Here is a 19,884-nt window from a genome sequence, read left to right as displayed (position 1 = left end):
AACTGGATGAAAAAAAAAAGAAGAGAAGCAAGTGTAAAATATATTTTGGTGAATTGTTTATATTTCAAAAAATTATATATATTTCAAGAAAATAAAACCACAATTTTCTCTAGCTCTATTTCTGATAGTAACTAGATGTGGTGACTATACTCTAGACTTCACAAATGGACATACTTTATATGTGTTATACATGATGACTCCATTGTTTCATGCTGCTACTTTGACAGATTTTTTTTTTTTAATTAGAAAGTGAAAAGTGCTATGTGGGAAAAAATAACAAGAAAGGAGAGAACATGTGCTGAGCTGAAAGGAGAGTTAAAATTTTAAATGTAGAGTTAGGGATGGTCTCACTGAGAAAATGACATCTAAACAAAAATTAGAAGTAAAGAAGTCTAGAGAAAGAGATTTCTAGACAGAACAGCTGGTACAAAGCATAAATGTGACTAGTGCATTTTCAGAATAAGAAAGAAGTCAATATGGCTGAGACAAAGTCAGAGAGGTGGCCAGATTGTTTTTCTACATGGGAGACGAGACTTTCCTTTCCTTTCCTTTCCTTTCCTTTCCTTTCCTTTCCTTTCCTTTCCTTTCCTTTCCTTTTTTTCTTTCTTTCTTCCTTTCTTCCTTTCTTCTTCCTTTCTTCCTTTCTTCCCTTCCCTTCCTCCCCCCCCCCTTTTTTTTAACATTTTATTTATTTACTTGAAAGTGAGAGAGAGTGAAAACACAGAGGGAGAGGGAGAAGCAGACTCCCCACTGAGCAGGAAGCCCAATGCTACGGGGCTTAATCTCGGGACCCCAAGACATCACCTGAGCCAAAGGCAACCATCTAACAGACTAAGCCATCCAGGCACCCCGGGGGATTTTTCTACATAGGAGGACAAGATATAATATAAAGTGTTACGTGGTGGGGCACCTGGGTGGCTCAGTGGGTTAAGTCTCTGCCTTCGGCTCAGGTCATGATCTCAGGGTTCTGGGATCAAGCCCCACATCGGGCTCTGTGCTCAGCAGGGAGCCTGCTTCCTCCACTCTCTCTGCCTGCCTCTCTACCTACTTGTGATCTCTGTCAAATAAATAAATTAAATTAAATAAATTAAATTTAAAAAAAGTATTACATGGTTACCCAGGCTGCTCTACAGAGAATATAATAGAAGGTCAAAAGGAACCAGAAAGACAAGTAAGGAAATTATTGAAATAATTCAGCAGAGAAACACTGGTGGTTTCCACCAAAATGGTAGCAGTTGAATTAATGAGAAGGAGCTAAATTCTGGATGTATTTTGAAGATAAAATCAATAAGGATTGCTGATGTTTCAGATGTGTGTGGTGTGAAAGAAAGAGAAAGAAAAATGTCAATACTGATTTCAGGAATTTTGCCCTGAGGGACTAGCTGGATAGAACTATCATTAGTTGAGAGTGGGAAACCCATGGAGAAGCAGGTTTAGTGGGTGCAGATCAGGAGTTTAGTTTTGGACACATTAAGTTTGAGATGCCTGTCTGACAAAAACAAGAATATGCTGGCATGACAACTAGAAATAAGTAGGTAGAGTTTGGGAGATGAGAATGTGGATGTATGGATGGTACTTAAAGCCATAAGATTAGATAACATCCCTGAAGAAGTTAGTGCAGCTAGAGATAAAAAGAAATCCAAAGAAGGGGCTCTGGCTCTGGTGTACTCCAACCTTAAGAGATGGAGAGATTAGGAAAAGTCAGTAATATCTACTGAGAAGTATCTGTCAATGTGTGGGAATAAAACTAGTAGAATATGTTGTACTGAACTTCAAGTGAAAAACAGAATTTCAAGCAGGTTGTGTTCTTTATAAAAGGTTGAAAACTTATATCTGAAAAAAGAACTTGAAAATTTATGTCGCCATGTAATTGGGTGTTTAAATATACCTTAGAGTCCATAAAACAATATTTTCACATCAGGTTATCTCATTATCAAACATTATAAGGTCAGAATTAATTATGAAAGATGGGGCAGCTAGGCTACTTGCTATACCACTTCCTGAAGAAATGATCAAAACAATCAGGCTTTTTTTATGGCGAAAGAGCTGTACTTCTGCCTCTTTTGATTCATAGATATGAATTCATAGATATATGATGTATATGGCAATACACTGAATTATAATGCAAACAAATGCAGGAAAAATCAAATGTTTCACCATAATTGGCATAAACTTTTCCGAAAGTGTGAAAATACATGAGCGTTATGTATTCAGGTCACTTTGACTTTGAGATCTAAAGCTCTTTATAAACAAGTCTATAAATTAGGACTGTTTATGTACTATAATTTAGAAGTATGAATTACCAGGGCACTTGCGTGCCCCAGTTAGATAGGTGTCCAACTCTTGGTTTCAGCTTAGGTCTGATTTCAGGGTCATGCCATCAAGCCCTGCATCTAGCTCCACGTTCAGCGTGGAGTCTGCTTGAGATTCTCACCCTTCTCCCTCTGGCCCTCTTGCTCATGCTTTCTCTCTCTCTCTCTCAAATGAATAAATAAATCTTTAAAAAAATAATAAAAATAAAATTATGACTTATGTGATGACAGGATTTGCCATAGACTCCTGAAAAAAGTAGGCCCCCCAAATGTTCTCAAAATAGAATGTGGTATTCATAGAGCTCTTTGGGAGTCTATCTACTGACTAAGAAGAGAAAACACATGTACATTACAATTTTCTTATGAAGAGAATGAATACAGAATACTAAAAGTTATCACAGCGTAGGTATGGGAGAATGTGCATAAAAACACATATTTGGTTTTGTTAGCTATATCATTATGAAAAAATAAAATAATGGAAGCCCTGACCATTAGGAATAATGGAAATATTTTTTTGATAACAAAAGATAAACAACTAGAGTAGCCGTTTTCTCTTTTAAGCACCATATTTGGAGAATTAGCAGAGCTTGCTTTTCACAGGAAACAGCCTGGTTGCTTATCTCTGAGAAGTTTCATATTCCAACAATGTCAGCTTCATACACTGCCTCTGTGTCCCCCCCCCCTCGCTTTATTCTCTCCCTTTTGAGCCCCACCTTGCCTACTTGCTCCTTTAACACTTGACATAAATCAGTTTCATCTGCCGTCTCTTGATTTTCTTTCTTCCCTCCCTCTTTCAGTCCTTTGCTTTCCCTGTCTGTCTTTGTACGTCGGTCTCCACCACACCATATGGCAGCTGAGAGAGGGGAGAGTGATGATCTGGCTCTGAACAAAAGCGGCTGTGGTGTCAAAGCGGCCCATGAATGCATGGGACACAGTCATGTATAGAAGGGCCCTAGCCCTGTCAGAGAGGACCAAAGGGAAGGCTGACAGTGCTGCCTCTGTATGGACAGAGAAAAGAGAGAGCTCCCTGGGTGCAGAGCTAAACTCTTTCTTCTTCTCTCAGTGTGCTTTCCCTCCTCTTCTTCCCTCATTTTTTTTTTAAGTTCCATGCTCAGAGCACACTCGTTGATCAGTGACAAAGTCAGAGTGGGTGGCAGAACAAGACATTAAAGAAGGCTATCTTATTTACACATTTCTCAGCATCTCCAAAGAGCATATAAAGAACCATCCAAGTATTTAAACATGTAAGGGGAAAACAGATACATTTCAAAAAGACCACATCCTTTTGTCCTTTTTTTCCTATATAATACTTCTACATGCTTGTATAAATTAGGTACTTCATGAAAGTAAAAAGTATCTGGATAATTCCAGAGGACACTAGCATTAGTAAGAGAATTCTCTCTGATTATAACAAGTTAAATGTGCTTTCTAAGATTATGCCTTTTATGATTCATTATTATTTATTATGTCATTAAAAAAAGGGGCATGTTCTCAATATTTCCCTTCCTCCCTATTTCTTGTTCTTGAAATTGTGCCCCTATCCTGTGCCTGGATATTCATGATTTGTTTCAGTAGAGAATTTCTGCAAAGCAGACACAACATTTTTATTAGTGAAGTTAACACCATGCTGGAAGAATAGTAAATTCAAGCTGTAAATCCACCAGCTTTCAGGAGACTCATTTATTCTGTTCCAGATGAAATAAAAATCTACTACAGGGGAAGAGTTGAATATGACCATATACATTTATGATGGAACATTTTCTACTTTATTGCTGTAGGCTACTCCTGGACTTAGAGGCTGGTGTTGATTTTATTTGACTCAAAATAAGAGTATAATAAAAGGTAGAGCAGGCATCTCCCCACCACTCTTGACCACTGCCTACCAAGCCTCCCCACAAGGCATCCTGGATCACAAAATGCCAGGCCCCTGGGGTTATTTCAAGAAACCTGGTCAGCCTTCCAAATTCTGGTGTCTGACCTTTTACAAGGAGGGTTACAAGAACAGTTTATCATCAAACAAATCAATGGACATGTGTAGAGTATTTCAACAATGCCATGTACTTTTCTACCAAAATCTTTAAGACTAGAGTGAAGGTTATTTGTTCATTTCAGAGCATTGTCTACATTCATAACAGAACTTCTTTGCAGACAAAAATTATTTATATATGTGTGTGTGTGTGTATATGTGTATATATATATATATATATATATAGTCTGTACCACCCATGTGTTTTTACTATGAACATACCTTCCCACTCTCTTTTAACTACACCATTTAATGTCTGTCAATAATAAATGCAACTTTAAAAATATTCACGGATAAGGATTTTCTTTGTACAATGCAGTCCGAGATGGATGGTTATCCGTCAGTAGATTAAAAAGCAAAATTACATTGACTTTTCAGTTACGTTCTTCATAAATTCTCTTTCAAAATTACCATAAATGTTTGCTCTTACATGAAACATTCATTAAAATAAACATCCGTTAAAATAAACAGCCAAGCGCTGAGGGTGCCTGTGTTTAGCAAAGATCAGGTTCTGTATGTTTCTACAGGGAGTAAGAGTTATGTGGCACATCATCTGCCAGAGAGATTTGTATAGAGAGGACCCTCTGTGGTACAAACAGAAAGCAGGCAACAAAGCAACTATTCAACCTTTTCTATTCAATGCACCCACATCTGTTTACATGGCCTCTGCTCGATCCTGAAAGGTTTTGTTCCTCCACCTCCATTTCATTTTACACAGCTCTCAGCGGCTGGTGGCTTGGAGAATTTTTTTTTTTTTTTTTTTTTTTTAAGAGCTAGGGCTTCAAATTTGCTTCGTGAAACCGAAATCTGAAAAACAGGCTTATGGATAGCAGTTGGTTCTTTTTCTAGGCCATCCCGTTGGAGTTCTAGGGAAGGATAACTATAGACTCCAAATCTCCCAATAATTTTTTAAAGTAAATTTAACACACAAGGTAAGTTTCCTTAGGAGGCTAGGAGACTGTATTATCTTCCCCATTGTCAGTTTGCCTTCTTATGTTTGACACAAAAAGGGCATATTTAAAGGATATACTCCCTGTAAGTGAAATTGTAAGAAATGAGCATGCTATTTAGAAATAAAATATTACAGAAACCTCACTATGTGAATACTTTATAATAACAGATTATGTTTTTATGACACTTTATACTTTACAAGGTTGTTTTGTTCACATTAGCTCAACAGATCCTTAAAAAAAACTGTGGAGGGGAGAGCAGATATCATCATCACTATTTTACAAAAGAAACACCAAATCTCATGGAAATAGCATGGATTTGCCTCCACACCACAGACTGTATTTTGTAGTTTTATTGACATAAAGGCCAGAAGGTCTTCTATTTATTTATATCTAATAACATTTTATGCACAATTTTATTTTAAGAATGAGTCATGAGCATGATAATCTCTAATATTCTTCTTTACGTTTCTAAAGTTCTATGGCTCCTGATTTCTCCATGATGAAGGTGGTATGAAAGGGAATATTCAAAAGGATTATTCTCATATAAATTCTATAAACATTGAAGGTTAAGATATTTACATTTTCAACATACTTATAAAGATAGATAATGATTTTTTTTTAATTTTTTTATTTTTTTATAAACATATAATGTATTTTTAGCCCCAGAGGTACAGGTCTGTGAATCGCCAGGTTTACACACTTCACAGCACTCACCACAGCACACACCCCTCCAATGTCCATAACCCCACCACCCTCTTCCGACCCCCTCCCCCCAGCCACCCTCAGTTTGTTCTGTGAGATTAAGAGTCTCTTATGGTTTGTCTCCCTCGCAATCCCATCTTGTTTCATTTATTCTTTTCCTGCCTCCCCAAGCCCTCCATGTTGCATCTTCACTTCCTCATATCAGGGAGATCATATGATAGTTGTCTTTCTCCGATTGACTTATTTCGCTAAGCATAATACCCTCAGTTTCATCCATGTCATCGCAAATGGCAAGATTTCATTTCTTTTGATGGCTGCATAGTATTCCATTGTATATTTATACCACATCTTCTTTATCCATTCATCTATTGATGGACATCTAGGTTCTTTCTATAGTTTGGCTATTCTGGACATTGCTGCTATAAACATTCGGGTGCACGTGCCCCTTCGGATCACTACGTTTGTATCTTTAGGGTAAATACCCATTAGTGCGATTGCTGGGTCATAGGGTAGCTCTATTTTCAACTTTCTGGAACCTCCATGCTGTTTTCCAGAGTGGTTGCACCAGTCTGCATTCCCACCAACAGTGTAGGAGGGTTCCCCTTTCTCCACATCCTCGCCAGCAAGAGAGATAATGATTTTATTTTATTTTTTTCCCCTACTCTTCTAAATTTTACTATGCTGTCTCAGTGGAGTACATAATTGCAGAGATAGGGGAACAGTTCATGAGAAAACATTTAAATACATTAAAATAATCAGAGGTCTTGGGTTCAATCATGATTCTACTATTTTCTAGCTGTGTGACCTTATCTATATGTATTGTTAACTGTATATATTACCTTGGCTTTGACTAGGAAAAATAATAATAAACCAATGGTATGTGATTTTGGTGAGAATTAAGTGAACTATTTACTCTCTGTGAAAAGCAAGAGGAAGGCACACAACACTGTAACACTGTTGGTGAACGCCTTTAACTTCAGTTGTTTCTGAATTGTTAAAGAATTGATTCCAAATGTGTAAACAAAACTTTATATGTTTAAAAGCTAAATGCTGAAATATTGTAATAATAATAAGAGAAGAGTGGTTTGCAGAAAAAATTCTAACAGTATGCCCCTTGCCACCTATTGGTTTATGTAAAAGACAGTGAATGAGAGAGGGAGAAAAACAAAATAAAAGGCCTTCACTGTCTAGTTACTTGTACTAGTATCTAATAACACTAATAGACAGGATAGAAAGCCTGTACAGACATACTTTACCAACATATTTCTCTTCCATATTTTAGTCAATAAATATTTTCTGAATGAATTAATAACTATAGCCCAGAACATTTTTAAAAAGATAGAGGTAGGCTAATCTTTGATACATTTAGATATATCAGCCAGAAAATTTTAGCAGAAAGAGGGCTTTATTTTTTTCATTTCTTTTAAGATTTTATTTATTTAATTTCAGATGAGGAGGGGCAGAGGGAGAAAGAGAGTGAGAATCCCAGGCAGAACTCCATACTAAGCACTGAGTCTGAAGTGGGGCTGTCTCATGACCCTGAGATCATGACCTGAGCCGAAATCAAGAGTCAGACACTTAACAAATTGAGCCACCCAGGCACCCCAGAAAAGCAGATCTTAAAGATAACTTCTAATGAGAAAACAATATTTCCTTAATCCTAATTATTTTTATTATTTATTAGTACTACCATGTAAATAACTTATGGTAAATTGATTTTCAAGAAATAGCACATTCTGATCCATTAAAAAAAACCTGTAAATTTAAAAATGAATGATCATTCTGTAGCAGCTGAAAACTCGGTTTTAGCAGAAAGCAGAAGATATTTCTAATCCTTCTCAGAGTCAGCTTGAGTATGTGAAGAAGGATACAAAACCAAATTGTGAACTAAGACCACATTTTTTTCTTTCATTCAGAAAAAAGCTCTTTGAGGAAACATCAAACATAACTTGGAAAAAAAAAGATAAAAGGCACAAAAATAAGTGACATTGATGGGGAATTGCATGTAGTTGCCAAACTGGAATTCAAAACCATGTCTAAATTTTTAAGAGTTTAGAGAAAAAAACAACAACAAAGATAATTGGTATTTCCTGAGCTTAAAGAGTAGCCTCAGCAGGACATATGGTTTTATTTTGAGGTCTCTAGTTTATGAAAATGTTACTATTTCTGTAAGCATCTTCATTTAAGGGAATGGGAAAAATAACTAATTAAACCAGAGTTAGTTCAGCTGACTTTGATTTTATCTTACCCATTGGTTTTCACATTTTTAACATAGTAAAGGATAGGGTTCTTTGAAAAAAAGTTTTATTAACTAGGGGAAAAATAAATAGGTTAAAAATCATATGTCTGGTGTACATTTCACGTACTATGTTAAAAATTGTAAATCTCCTTGGGGTGCCTGGGGCTCAGTGGGTTAAAGCCTCTGCCTTTGGCTCAGGTCATGATCCCAGAGTCCTGGGATCAAGCCCCGCATCGGGCACTCTGCTCAGCAGGGAGCCTGCTTCTCCCTCTCTCTGCCTGCCTCTCTGCCTACTTGTGATCTCTGTCAGATTAATAAACAAAATCTTCAAAAAAAAAAAATTGTAAATCTCCTTTAATCTATTTCATTACTGTTAAGAAATTTTATTCATTTTCACTTTTATAAGTTTCTTTATGGAATAAAATGTGATGTTTCTTGAACATCAATTTACCACAAGTTATTTACATGATAATTCTAATAAATAATAAAAATAATTGCCAAGAAATTGTGGCATCATATATTCAAGTCAGTATTTGTTCTACGATGCATCCAAATAATTAAGCAAAGTAAAACTTCAAAATTTACAACAGAAGTGGTGTTTTATGAGGTAGAAGTTTAGTTTTCTTCTTATTATAAAGTCTGTACTCGCTCTAATATGATTTTTTAAAATCTAGAGCTATTTCATCTTATTTCTTAAAATCCTATACATCACAAATTATTATGCTGGACCGAATATGCAATATGTATATGACATCATATATTTCTATTACAGTGCTCTATTTGATGTGATAACTATATAAAACATGCATTAACAGTTCTTAAAACAGACTGTATTTAATGCTAAGTAATAGAAATATATTCAAAATATAAGAAGAAATTGCTAACCATCTTCTCTTATATGCAGTTTCAACGGTTTAAACTATATTTAAAAAAACAGACCAGAAAAGTTGTTTTGGTCTTATTCAAAAGCAGATTTTCCAAGAGTAATGTCATATAATTTCCCATTTGCCATTATCTATGGCATATATTTATATATAATATAGGTATTTATATAAAATATATGTTGGCTCAGAAAACTACCAGGTCAATGTCTGTTTTAACTAAAATAAATTGACTCTGCTTATAGTGTCAGTGTGGCCACCCTACATTCCCACTTCTACTTCCCAACCTGAGTTATTGGGAATTATACTTTCCAAAATAACAAGCTCTTTGCTATAATATACTGGGGTTAACACAATGAAAAATTTAGGAGCGTTCCAAATCTCCTTCTCCTGAAGACATTCTAGTTCCAAATTTATTTCAGTCAGACTTCGATGTTTAAAAAAAAAAAAATACACTCTTTCATTAGTACAATGATTTTCCCTGATAGAAAAGTACAGAAAAGGTACTAAAGGAGAAAACTCTAATGGAATAGACTCAAAGATTAAAATGGCAAAGAGAGAGAGAGAATGACAAAAATTTCTATAGTGGCTCCCATTACCTCTCAGATTTTTTTTTTCTTCTTTTTCTAAGACTCTGTAAATAAGGTCAAATCCATTGAATCGGCTGTTTGTTCAGATGAGGACACATTGGAATAAGTTTTCTTGAATAGTAACTTGGATGGAGCTGTTTCATTTAATTTGTCTCTTCAAATACATGCTTATCTTTCACTAATGAGACTGATTTTGAATCTTTCTCTACATTAAAGAGGAAAGTTCAAAATCTACGGAAATATTTATAGTGAATTAAATAATAATACAGTCTTGACAAGACAAACTATGGACTTCCACTAGTGAAAGGAAGCAGTTTATCTTCTATCTTATAACTCACTGATAAGAAAACATATGCAGAAAAAAAAGGAGTGGACTTTGTATATCCACATGTATGAGTGGTTTTGTTTGAATTTTTTGATAGTTTTCCAAAAAATCTGCACTATTGGCTGTTCACTAAGTTATTCTTATTTTTCTATTTGTAAATTACAAATAGATGAAATTTATAATTTGTAAATTGTAAATTACTCAGTAGTCATCCAGTACTAGTAGAAAATAACAAAATATGGAACCCTTCCTATGAAAATAATGATCTCCAGCTGACTTATAAACAAGCTTGGTGTTAATGTACCTTCCCTTTTGTGGTTCTGTCTCATTAAGACATCTTTAGTTGTTCACGAATGGCCTCCGATTAAAAACCTACAGTCTGTACCCATGTGATTATTTGGGTTTGGTCTACACAAACAACATTTGCTATGGCTACATGGATTTTTATTTACCTTTGCAGCATTTGTTCTTCTGATCGTGGGATCCTCAGGAAAAAAAAGGAATGTTCTGGGATTTTACAGTAGAATGACATTTTGTGTTTTTTAGGTTGGAAACAACCAAGAGGTCCAGGTTTGTTTCGTCAGGGCTATTTCTTACTAATTAGTTTGCCTTTGTGTGATTTCTTTTCTACATATGGCACTCACAGATCTTTGAAAAGTGAAACGCAAACACATACAAATGGTTGTGAATTCAATATGCATTCAACTTGCCCATCAAGAACATGAACGTTTAAAAAAATAACAGAGCTATTTGGATGAACCCTAAAGCATTCATAAATAGCAATCATTTCCTACCTGGGTTTAGTGGGGATTATGCTTTTGTGTTGTAAAAATTATAAAACATAAAAATGGCTTTAGAATGATGATTTGGCAAGCCCCTTAAGCTGCTGCAAAGGACAGAGCCACAGATGAAGAGGCTGATGAAAAAAAAAAAAAAAAACAATAAGAATGAGGTGGGATGTGGATTTATTCAAGGGACAGAGAATTATAGTGAATAACAAATATATTTAGATGGAATGAATAAGGACAATTTAGTCAGGACAGTCTCCCAAATTACAGGCGTTTTTTTCTAATAAGGAAGTATAATGATGGCGGGGGAGACTTGCAAGGAAATAAAGGTTTGTTCTGAGGGACAAGAGAATAACCAGAATGATTTCATAGAAGGCAGCTCTGGAAAAACAAAGGAAAGTACCAAGAGTCACAGGAAAGATGGACACACTGTCACTGACAGAAATAGCAAAATGACTGACTTGAGAGACACATGATTGGAACAGCAACATCTTATGAGTTAACACTCTCCCTGAGAATCCTTCCATGAAAGCTTGATAGTTCCTCCTTACTAATCCCATGTAATGCTGAAGTCTGGTATAGGTTTCTACTGTGACACTTAACAATATAGTTTTGGCAGTTGGTTTTATTTTTCATCTCTCTTAAGAGACTCACTTAGAACCTAATGCATAGCAGGTCTTTTAAAATATTTATTAAATTATAAAAATCAAGTTCTGTATTGTTTGCTCTACAACACGTACCTATATATGAGTTTTATTCCATGTGTCCCTTCTATTATAGAAGATCTATTGAAGAATAGAAATTTAAGTCCAATTGTGATCAAAAGAATGAGAAAGCAAGCCACATACAGGGAGAAAATATTTGCAAAAGACACATCTGATCCAGGATGATTATCCAAAATATACAAAGCACTCCTAAAACTCAAGTGTAAGAAAAAACCTGGTTAAAATGGGCCAAAGACTTTAACACACATCTTACCAGAGAAGATATGCACATGTCAAATCAGAAGATGAAAAGATGCTCTACAGCATATGTCATCAGGGAAATTCCAAGTAAAACAACAATGAGATACTATCATATGCTTGTTAGACTAGCCAGAATCTGGAACACTGATGACACCAAATGCTGATGAGGGTGTGGAGCAACAGGAATTCTCATTCAATGCTGGTGGAAAGTTAAAATGGTATAGACACTCAGAAAAGCAGTTTGGTGATTTCTGAGAAAACTAAACATATCCTTGCCATATGATCCATTAATTGCTCTCCTCGATATTTACCCAAAGGAATTTAAGACTTCCATCTCCAGAAAAACCTGCACATGGTGTTTATAGCAGCTTGGTCAGAATTGCCAAATTTGGATAGAAGAAAAAAAAAAATGTCCTTCAGTAGGTGAATGGATAAGTAAACTCTGGATAGTTAGGCAATGGAATATTATTCAACATTAAAAAGAAATGAGCTGTGAGGTTATGAAAAGACATGGAGGAAGTTCAATTGCATTACTTGAAAAAAGCCAGCCTGAAAAGCCTGCATACTGTATGCTCCAACTGTATGACATTCCGGGGAAAGGAAAACTGGAGACAGTAAAAAGATCAGTGGTTGCCAGGGACTGGGCAGGGGGAGGGATAAATAGACCAGGTACAGAGCATGTTTAAGGAAGTGAAAATACTCCGTATGATACCATAATAATGCATATAAGCCATTGTGCATATGTCCCAAACCATTCATTATACAACATGAAGAGTGAACAGTAATGTAAACTATGGACTTTGGGTGACTATGATGTATAGATATAGGTTCATCAATTGTAACAAATGTACCACTCTGGTGGAGGATGATGATAATGGGGGAGGCTGTGTATGTGTGGAGACAGAGTATATATGGGAAATCTCTGTACCTTCCCCTCAGTTTTGCTATGAACATAAAATTGTTCTTAAAAAAATCAAGTCTTAATAAAAATTTAATTTAAAAAATTTTAATTAAAAATCGAATTATGATTTGTACAAATAATTGAAAGGGCTAGATTCTCAGTTCACCTTCCTTTAGACAGAGAATAGGACACTAATAGCTGTGAATATCAGGAAGCTTATTGTTTGGGCCACAAGGAGAATAAGATTAGAATTTTGTAACAGGAACTTAGAGATTGAGCCAGGCGGTAGGCAGGGTTGCCCAAAAACTTTGATTTCTGCTACTAATGGCTCACAGTTGAGAGAGCTTAATGAATTGATACCAAGTAAATGAGATTTAACTGAGCTATCTGTGCAACTGAATGTCTTTGACATACGAGTGGGACTCTGAACCTGATGGATGTATTTTGTTACCACATAATCAAAAGAACTAACATATCTAGACCTCTGCCACTCAGTTCAGTTTTCAGGTTAATTTAATTGGATTGATAAATTTTCTTAAGCAATGCAAATGAGGTCTATTTATATGTGTACAACCAATTAAAAATGTTATGGCCATTTTTTTAAAAGATAAAAGTATGAGTTAAATGTGAGTAATTATAGGTCTGCAAATAAGGAAAAATATATGTGCACTGTAGTTGAACTGACATGGTGATTTTGATAATTGGTCATATAGGTGCACAATGGGAATTTTGGCTTGGCATATGCTCATAAAACAACAAAGAATCCTTTTATATAACTCTCTTGCTGTCATGAGTGTTGATGTTGCTGCCCTGGGATGAACTGGGGAGTAGGTTCCAAAAGTTTTGGTGAAAAGTTCTTAAACCAACCTAGTTGGTAATTTGATCAACAGCATTTATCTTTCAAATGCCAAACTCAATAGTAATATGTTCCATATGAAATAAATATGGAAAATTGTATGTGAACACAAATACATTCAGAAAAAAAAATAGGTCACTCCAGGAACTTTATCTTCTCATTTTGGCTCCTTGCCCTACTGGTTTTTATATCCTGCAGGTCCAAGGGTAGCAGCAATCAGTCTGTGAGCCCTTTCTTTCCTTAGCCAACATTAGAAGTCAAGATGAGGAAGTGTACTTTTATTAGATTCACTAGAAAGTTTTAATTTAGAACATACAAACTCTCTCATTTAGAATATGTGCAAATTACCCTCAATTTTTCAGGAAAAATAGTCAACTATTTATATCTGGTTCTAATAAACACTTCTTATTTATTTTGTAAAGTATTTTAAGTCTTTTACAAGTAATCTAGAATTTTTAATTAAAATTTTAATTACCTAGTTTTTGTTAGAAAGTCAAGCATAATTTAGTCATAGCAAACTATCAAGTATTAATAATAGTGTTAGGGCATTATTGTCTCATCAAAAAATAGAAAATAACATAGCTATATGTTCTGGCAAAATGTGATGGTCCAGATTTTTATCAAAAATTTTATGTGGTGAAGTCCTTCTTCCCACTGATTGACTAACTGAATAAGAAAACTATATTACCTTTTAGCCTTAGAGGTATATTGCCTGCTCATCAGTTTTGGGTTTGAGAAAATTCTTGTAAGGTATCATTCTGAAGACACATGGTCTGAGATAGTTGCTTACATGATCAATTTTATCATCACACGCTTCAGAGTACTATTCTCCGTCTCTTTGCATTCATCCTCTGGTTTGCTTGATGACTGTGAAATGTCTTTCTCTGTCAATTTTCTCCTTTTTGCTAATATAAGGAGAAAAATAAAAAAACAGAATTTCAACTGTGTTCAATGGAAGCTGAAAGTACGATGCAAAAAACGATGAAAGGCAGGTTTCTTTTATGCCTTCCTGAAAAATAATGCATACTTTGGCCAACATACTAAGAAAGCTGAAGGATAACAATTTATTTCATTTTTGCATTATTTTTCTAAATGTTTCATCATTCTTTAGTTTTATTATTTTAGGATCTTTCTCATAGTTGAGACCCATTAATGAATAATGAAGAGTAAAGGTAACATAATTCCTAGGATTATCGGGGCACCTGGGTCGCTCAATCAGCTAAGGTCCAATTCTTGATTTTGGCTCAAGTCATGATCTCAGGGTTATGAGATCAAGCCCCATGCCAGACTCTATGCCCAGCGTGGAGTTTGCTTGAGATTCCTTCCCCTCCTCTCTTTCCCCTCCTACTCCTCCCTCTGTTCATTCTCTCTCTCTCTCTCTCTCTCTCTCAAATAAATAAGATACTAAAAAAAGTATTTATAGGATTATGAAATATAAAAATGTTTCAACATATATGAAATCTAGATCATATGTTATAATGTATTTTTTAGCTTTTTAAAAAATAAGAGTATTGGGCACCTGGGTGGCTCAGTGAGTTAAGCCTCTGCCTTCGATTCAGGTCATAATCTCAGGGTCCTGGGATCAAGACCCGCATAGGGCTCTCTGCTCAGTTGGGAACCTATCCCCTCCCCCCTTTGCCTGCCTCTCTGCCTACTTGTGATCTCTCTTTCTCTGTCAAATAAATAAATAAAATCTTTAAAAAAATAAGAGTATGGTAATTACAAAATAGAACGGGTTTTAGTCTGTTAAAAAATGTTATCTTTCAACATTGGAATATCTTTAAAGTAAGACTTAGGAAATATCAATCCTTATAAAATTCTCAAAAAATAATAAAAAATTAAAATTGAGTCTAATGATTCCAAATGCAATACTGAGAGTTAAAGAAATGATCCTAAGAGGTCATAAATATACATGTGTGAACAGACAGTGAAACAATCGAAGATTGTATACTGAGTGCATCCGCTGGGATGTCCTGAAATTTTGGAAAGAAAGTCAACTTCTACGGGAAATAAACTAATAATATAATAATAAATTGTATACACACAAACCGATTGTGATTTCCATATATTTTAAAAGGTCCAGTTGCTGAAACATAAGTAATCTAATCTTTGGTGTTAAGTGAAAAGAACTTAACAAAGCTTATCTTATTGTACATCATTATTTTGGCTTCACATAAATCCAACAATGAATTTAAGTTTTACCTATTTTGAATTTATTTATAAGGGTAACCTTCTGTGAGATTATATAAAGTGATCTGAGTGATACCAAGAATTCCTCATCCAAACTTTTCTTACCTTCCATTTCTTTTAATGCTGTCTGGTGTTTCGTTATTATCAAACAGTCTAATGCTTTGGTTATAAAAACATGCTTAACTTTACATACTCAAGGAGGAATTAATTTGATTCAGGAGTTTAGTGTTTTTGTTTGCCCGTTTTTCCAGACTGCATGTTCTAAAGAATTTGAGATGTGTACTTCTGGAGAGTGAATCTGCATCCAGCCAGAGGACTGCATGAAAGTATTTGGTGCCTACCTACTTGAGAGAATGGATGTTGGAAAAAGAGTATTGTCCAAACAAAGTATCACCCCCAACAAACTTCATCACGTTTGGTCACTCCAGTGATTTAGTTATCTCAGTGCCTAACAGGCCTGACTATACCTGCATTCTCTTCTTTTGCCTCTTCCTCCTCCTTCTCCTCCCACTCTTCCTTTTCTTAGTCTCTCTCCTCCTTTTCTTTTGCTTCACCTTCTCCTCCTTCTTATTGCAAATGCAAATAGTCCTTCAAAAATTCATATACTTCCTTTTATATAATTTAAATTTACATACTTCAAAGAGAATTCTGAAACCACAGCAGTGGTAGTTCTTAGGTCATGACATGAGCCTCCATTTCTTCAACCAAGTACAGAGGAAAGGAGAACATTAATGCTTTAAAGTTTGCTTGGTTTCTTTTCCACATTCAAGAATAAGAAGGAAGAGAAAGAGAGGTTAAGGAGGAGGAGAGAGGCTAAGAAAAGGAAGAGGGGGAGGAGAAGGAGGAGGAAGAGGAAAGAGAAGAAGAAAAAGAGAAGGGGGAAGGGAACAGAAGGAAGGAAAGAAGAGAAGAAAAAGGAAAGACACCTTTAAAAAATATTTGAAACAAGTATTAGGGAACTTAAGAGAGAAAATATAGATGTAATTTTGCACTGTCACTCAGATATGCAAACTGATATGGTTGCCAGCACCTTTTAGAAATCATAGAAGGATCACTTGACAGACTGGGGATAAAGCCAACAGTAGGACTGTGTATTTGGGCTTAGTTTGTATGATATATTCATCTTGAACGGCAGGGGGTAAATTTTCTAAATAGGTCACTAGGGATCCCCACAAATCCCATTAGCTAGTAATAGGATTTGTATGCATAAATTCTCTGGCCTTGAAAATTTAGAATTTGGTGTTTAATTTTCCATATGACCTGTATACCCATTAGTATAAATTAGAAGGCACTTCCCTGGGAAATTTCACTTTTTTTTTTTTTTTTTTTTTTGCCTCTTGTTTATTCTTTTTAAAATGACGACTTTCTCCAAAGGTTAATCTTTGAAAAATTCTTTAGTGTCTGAAAGTATCTGAGGGGGGATTAAGTGGTGGAGAAAATCATGAAATACTGTTATTCATGTTTTTTTTAGCTTATTAGGAAAAGCTCTAAGGGGAAAAAAAAAGTAACCCATTTTTTTTTTTACTATACTTTTAAACTATCAGAACAGGAAACATTATGTTCATATCCTTTTAAAATACTGTAATATTTATTAATGTTTTATATACTCAAGTTAATATATCTTTGTCCACAGTGAGTACTGAAGATAATCTTGTCAATTTGGATTTTGGTGGGAAAAAGTCTGCCTTTGGGTCCAAAAGCTATTTGAGGATTGTGAACTTTTCAAGTGATGTTGATCAAGGAAAGCAGTATCAACTTCTCAGCCATCCTGTATGAACTTAAAGGAGGAATACAGGAGATAAAGTCACCACAGAATAAACAAACTTAACAGGCTTCTCTGAGTGTTGTTTTGAATTTTCAGGTTTGTTTGAACCCCCAATCAAAGTCAATATACAAACGGTTTATCCTTTGAGCAGAGATATGTAAAATAGGGGCCAAAAAATTTATATGTGCCCTGGACTCCTTCAGCTGAATTTTACCCAGTTCTATCTGACGTAATAATGAGTGCTTTATTCTTCATGATAAATTGCACTGTTTAGTAGTAGTAATGACCATGGGATAGATGTCACTTATTTAAGCAAAACATAAGGAGGTTACTGTAAGGATACTGTTGGAATATATCTTTGGTTAGAAAAAAGAAAGGAGGTTGTCTATAAGTTGTCAAATGCCTCAAGTATGTTTTTCTCATTGATCCCTCTTAATTAGCTGAGAAAATATTATATTATCCATCTGCATCTTAGCAAAGGAAGACAGAGATGTTTGGAAGACTGACTTAGCATCCCAAGCATACCCAGTTAATTGGTGTCTAGCTTTAGTGACCTGGTTCTGCCAAGATCCAAAGACACCTCCATGCTCACCCAGGAGTGCAGCTTGGCCACTCTTAATCTGTTCTAATTCCGATTGCCCCAAGAGGTGTTGCTGATTCAATGGTAGTTTTTAAAGTTTCTATTTTCTTTTGTTTTGTTTTAGTGGCTCTCCATTTGGATAATCTTCAACACTGGATTTAAACCTCCCAGTACTTTGGTGTAAAGGATTATATAAGAACAACTGAATATTCCCATACATGAATTTTCCATTCTCTTTCTTAAAAAGGACATTGCATTTTCTCCAGTGTTATTTAAAAAAAAAAATTATTTTAACCATGGCTAAAAAAAGGGAATCTGCATATTGATTAGGTCAGTAACTATGTGGATGCAGGGTGGAGAGAATAGACAAAAAAGAGAGAGTGAGACCAAGGGAAGGAGGCTTGAAAGCCCTGCTCTCACTCCCATGGTGCCAGAAGTGATTAATTTCAGAGGGTCAGTGTATTAGTTAACAATTGCTTCAAAAATCTTGCATAACACAGAACCACAAAGTTCTCTGAGCATACAATGTAAGAATTGGTTTAGCTCATGCATCTGTGGGACGTCTCAGGGATGGTTGACCTAAATCGGGATCATCTGTAGCAGCTCCTCTTTGTGTCTGTTATCTTCCTTTGATGAGCTCTATATACACGGCAATGCCCACAGCAATGGCAGAGGATTAGGAAAGCAACTTGAGTTTTGCAAGGCCTCTGAGGAATAGACACATAAGTTGGCCCTCCATCATTTCTGCCATACTCTACTTGGCAAAGCAAGTTATAGGGCCAAGTCCAAAGTCTGAGGAGATGAAGTATACTATATCCCTCTAGAAAGATGAACTATAAAGCCATGTGGCAAAAGGCAGGTATACCAGAACAGGTGAAGCATTGGGGTCATTAATGAAATTTACTATAGCCAGCACAACTGTCAAGGAAAGGAAAGGACTCTGAGAAATGAGGAATGATCTGACTCTAGGCCAGAAAGTTGAAGGATTGGTCAGCTGGGTGAGTATAGCCTATTGGGTGTTATAACCCCCGTGAAAAAACTGAATTGCCAGGGGTTTGAGGAATGTGCAGGCAACAGTGCTAATGTTGTTGGTAGGACTTAAAGAGGTCAAAAACAGCTGCTGTGCTTTCTGAAAGATTAAGAGGTATGTGATATATTGGGCAAGTGGATTTTTCCACCCCCATACCTCAGACACTACCCCCCCTCTTTTTTTTTTTTTTTTCCAAGATTTTATTTATATTTGATAGAGAGAGAGAGACAGCAAGAAAGGGAACACAATCAGGGGGAGTGGGAAGGGGAGAAGAGGCTTCCCACTGAGCAGGGAGCCAGATGTGGTGCTCCATCCCAGAATCCTGGGATCATGACCTGAGCTGAGCCAGAGGCAGACGCTTAATGACTGAGCCACCCAGGTGCCCTCCTTTTTTTTTTTTTCTTTTTTAATGAGAAAAAGAATTGATAATGATTGAACTACAGAATACTTAATATCCTATTAATTTAAACTTCCTCTGTGTCCTTAGACCTTTCGTTGGTAAAGTAGCTACAATAACTTACAACTAAAACTTCACATTCATACTGTGCTTCAATTTTTATGAAATGGTCTCATATCTATTATCTTAATTGATTCCAAATAATCTTATTATATGTAAAAGTCTGAGATTAATCACACCAAATTACACATGAATCTACCTAATTAAGTTTCCTTAGCTGGCTCCAGAATTTTTCAAAATCTTAAGTTCTCCTTTCCCTTTTCCCTTATTTCCCTCTTCTCTGAAACCTTTCTACTCCTCCACATCTTTTTTGTATCTCTCCCT

The sequence above is a fragment of the Lontra canadensis genome, unplaced genomic scaffold (assembly GCF_010015895.1).
Source record: "Lontra canadensis isolate GAN:19392208 unplaced genomic scaffold, GSC_riverotter_1.0 scaffold1, whole genome shotgun sequence".
In the NCBI taxonomy this organism is placed as follows: domain Eukaryota; kingdom Metazoa; phylum Chordata; class Mammalia; order Carnivora; family Mustelidae; genus Lontra; species Lontra canadensis.
Note: the sequence above shows the minus strand (reverse complement) of the source record.